Genomic DNA, 4,193 nt, shown 5'->3' with positions numbered 1-4,193 from the left:
ACCACAGGAGAAGAGTATGATGAGGTGGGTTTTCTGATCCAACCACGGTCAAGCAAGTTATGAACATAGTCTTTTACTTCTTGATACAAGGGCTTTGGGAGATTGTAGGAAAACAGCAAATTAGGGTAACATTGTACATATGTCAGAGCTCTATGTCATGCAGCGCCTTGCGAAAAAAATCAAACCAACGTGTCTCAGCTGTGCGTGTGTTTGTTAATTGAATCTTATTTGTTGGGTAGTCGAGTAATGTCATTGCGCAGCAGTCAGAACAACACATAAATGTGGGGATGAGAGTCATGTCACCAAATATATCCCAATTAAGAAGTATTTGTTGGGGCAATGTTAGGATGAAGGAGAAACGGTGTACAGGTGTGTTATAAATTTTATAAATTTCCCCCTGACGGGGGGGTCCAAACAAACCTGTTCCTAAATAGATAATAATGGTTTGGATTCCAGTCGGGAATTTGGTCCAGGGTCGAGAAAGATTTCCCGGCAAGTCAAGGCATTTATAGTCGCGCCAATGCACCAAATTTCCTCAATAGGGCGGGGTTACAATCGCGAGCATAGGTACCCGTTCTTGTTCCTGGTGGGACACTTCGAATGAGAACAAAGGGAGAAAGACATCGGGAACAACGTTCACATTGATCATAACATTTAAGAAATTATATAAATGCTTTAAAACTCAAATATATTTCCATTAATTTACTTGAGCGTTTGCACTGACAGAGCACAATTGGGTGTAATCTAATCTAATCTACATTTAGGGTCGAGACATTGAAAGCTATCTAAAGACTGAAAAATTGTAATTCCTGGGGTGTCCATAAATTACAAACCTTGAATGTCAAACCTTCCGAAACCAAGCAATGTTGTGCTTTGGTATTCAATTCGAAATGAGTTACGATTAATGTTCAAGACAAAAACACCAGTAATATCAAAAAGACAACCCGAGAACAGGAAAACATTACAACCCAAACGACGAAGATGGAAAAACACTAAGAAAGACTAAAGAGGCCAAATTCAATTTAGATCCATATCCCCTTTGTAAATCCAGTGATGAAAGGGTCTCCACAGACTCTGGTGCACAACGTTGGCATTTACAACCTCTTATGTGAATAATTGATTAGCTGTTAAAAAGGGAAAAAACCCGTTCCAGCTCCTGTACCATTGATTCACTCTTATATATTCATTTGTCTATTTTGCATAGCAATTGCCTCAAACACAATTGCCAAACTTTCTATACTGCCCACTCCACTGTCATGGGGTCATATACCAGTTTAACACAGATCATCCTTCATTATCACACAGCAAAGTTGAGAATGTGTCACAGAGACAACAAAAAAAAAAGCTACTTTTTCTTTGTTATATGAAGAGTTGGAAAGAGAAAATAGCTTTTTCTGTGTCTCTGTCTCTCTCTGTTGTCATAGCGACAAAATAATATCCTCTGAATCTCTGTGATTGTTTGGAGGACTCAGCAATGAAGAGGATTCACCATTATCAAATGGATGTGAGATGATTGACATAACTTGATATCAGACGAATTGTTAACACTTGTCCGCTCCAACTCATTGAGTGGGCAGAATCAAAAGTTTGGACCCAGGCATCTACAGACCTGACCTGAACATGACAAAAAAAAAGTGTAATTTTTTTAATTAAATTAAATGTGTTGTGTTCCTTTTCCTGGGTGCATTAGTCTCAATTAGGATACCGGTTTAGACTTTGTATTATCAGCTTGTCACCATCTGAAAGGCTTGAATGCACTCATTCTGTAGTATAACTCTATGTAAGTTTATGATAATTATTTGATTCAAGATCAGTTTGTCACACCTGTGATCCCCTTTTTTTTATGGTTTTATTTTCTCTATTTAGCTGCCGCTATGACCGCGTACGGAGAGGATTTGTGTATGTGGTCTGCAGGCCTGTTTGACACCTTTGTGCGCATTTCTACAGTGATCACTTCCATGTTCTTTGTCAAGCAAAGCAATACAGTGCAATAAGACATGTGTCCTGTCTGCGTGCTTTCATGCTGTTACACAATTATAGACCTATATACAGGTTGTTATTGCATACGTGTGGGGGTCAGTAAAACCGAGGCTGGCCCTCATGTTGACACAAACCTGCCGCTACAGATTGGCTATTTGAAATAAATAAACAATAAGCGAGTGGCCCACGGCAACCAACAAGCAGCAAGCTTTCCACGAGTACTACAAATAAGAAATCAGAGCGCTCGGTGCGCCGTCAAACTCAAACAGTAACACCTGCAGCTCACTCCCCTCGCACTCGGCCTGTTGTCATGACGACCACTCGCACTGCATGCAAACGAGTTTATGTAGGATGGGGATGGGTGTGGAGATTTGCAGATGCCAGAGCCCGGTTTGAGTAAATTTGGATTAGCGACAGCTTAATAGGATGAGGAATGTGGATAGAGGGAATCACATGTAGATGAAGAACGAGGAGAGAGGCGAGCAGTTATGACCCAAAAATGGGAATTTTAACAGATTTCCAGTCCAGATGTTGTGTTAAGTAGGTGTTGGTACTACTGTTTTCAGAGTCACAAGTGGCTTGGGAGTACCAGGCAGCAAGAGTGACAAAAGGAACGCATGGGTTTATGAACAGTATCCTTCCTTACACCCTCTTTTGCCGGACATACGAGAAGGAGAAATGCGAAACAAATCGAACTACTACTACGTTGGTAGACAATTAGGTAGGCGATAATGTTCAGGGGGGAGCAGAGGGACCACTGATGTTGATATGAGAAGCCATTCTTTGGTGATATTTTTTACAGTTTTTTGGGTTAAACATTAGGTGGTGGTTCTTTACCTTGTCTTTATTGTGGTTTGAGGAAGTTTAACACTCCAATATCGCCAGCTGCCAACGACAGTGTTAGCATCCAGCTCAATCGAGCGGGCTATACAGCTGTTAAAATCGCTTGCGAAGTCGTCAGTTGCAGCCCCAAATCATGGTCCTGCTTTTTCCGTGTAGTTAATATCAAACTGAGACAACGCATTGTCTTGATGAGACCCCTGTGAAGAAGCTAAAGTGGGACCATAAGTTTGGACTTTTTGGTTAACATTCCAAGAAATGCCTTTGCTTACTTTGTTTTATGTTATTTAATTACCTGGAACACAGCCCCTTAAAGAAAGGAGCTCCCTGTCTCGACCGGCCCCTGACCCCCATTACCTGACAGGAAAAAGCCAGCAGAGAACCAGTTTACTTGCATGGTTGTCTAACCCAGTCCTCACAGCAGTTCGTGAAATGGTCACGGTATTTAATCAGTGATTTTGTGTACACGGACACTTTCCTGTGGGGTTTTTTTTTGGTGGGTAGCACAAATTTGAAACTAATGTATTTCAATGGGAATGCATCTTTTCGTGATCATACCACGACTACGGTTGTTTCGAGGGGTGGGTGGGCTGGGGGGCAAACAACACAGGACTTTCACGAGGATCGTGTCCATGTGACAATAATTTTCCCCGTTGTTCTTTTCCTAAACACAACGCGTCCCACACAATGCCCCGTGTTGCTTCCCCTAGCGACCGGAGGTCGTGTACCGGCGTGTGACATGTCCTTTCTTTCCTTCCCCCGGTTCTTCTTTTGCGTAAACGCCAACCGTCCCAGGCTGGCTGTCAACACGTCCCCCAGAGAACCACCGCCGTCTCCCCGCTGCGCCTTTAGATGTCCCCGATTGTTGCGTCCCCCAGAGACCGACCGATCATGTCTCAAAAAAAACGAGTGAACGTTTCCAGTTTGCATGATCAATTGACTAAAAATAACGGGACCATTTCAAAACGTGCCGTGGTCGTGTTGCGTGGTGAGATATGAAAACCATCAAACTCATTCGGAAGGAGTCTCTCTGTCTGTCTGGTCCTTTGATAGCTCCCGACAACATTTCTCTGATCACTTGGCGTTGCATGATGAGGCCCCATAAAAGTGCAGATTTGAGTGAAACTCTTGAGATTCATTAGTTGTATTTCAAAGAGATTGTTTAGTGATTGAGAGATGCAGACACTATATTCATAAACTCAGCCTTGTCCGATCTTGACCGTATTTTTGACTGGGCAGAGACCAGCATTCCCACAACACAGATTATGTTTTGTATCTATGGTTTGACCCTGAGGGAGGCTCAGAGCTTTTTATTTGGGATGTCTTGTCCGCACTGTAAGGGGCTCTGGTCCAGGCTGTTAACAATACCTCAA

Source organism: Etheostoma spectabile, chromosome 3, assembly GCF_008692095.1.
Source record: "Etheostoma spectabile isolate EspeVRDwgs_2016 chromosome 3, UIUC_Espe_1.0, whole genome shotgun sequence".
In the NCBI taxonomy this organism is placed as follows: domain Eukaryota; kingdom Metazoa; phylum Chordata; class Actinopteri; order Perciformes; family Percidae; genus Etheostoma; species Etheostoma spectabile.
This window is presented reverse-complemented; position numbering follows the sequence as displayed.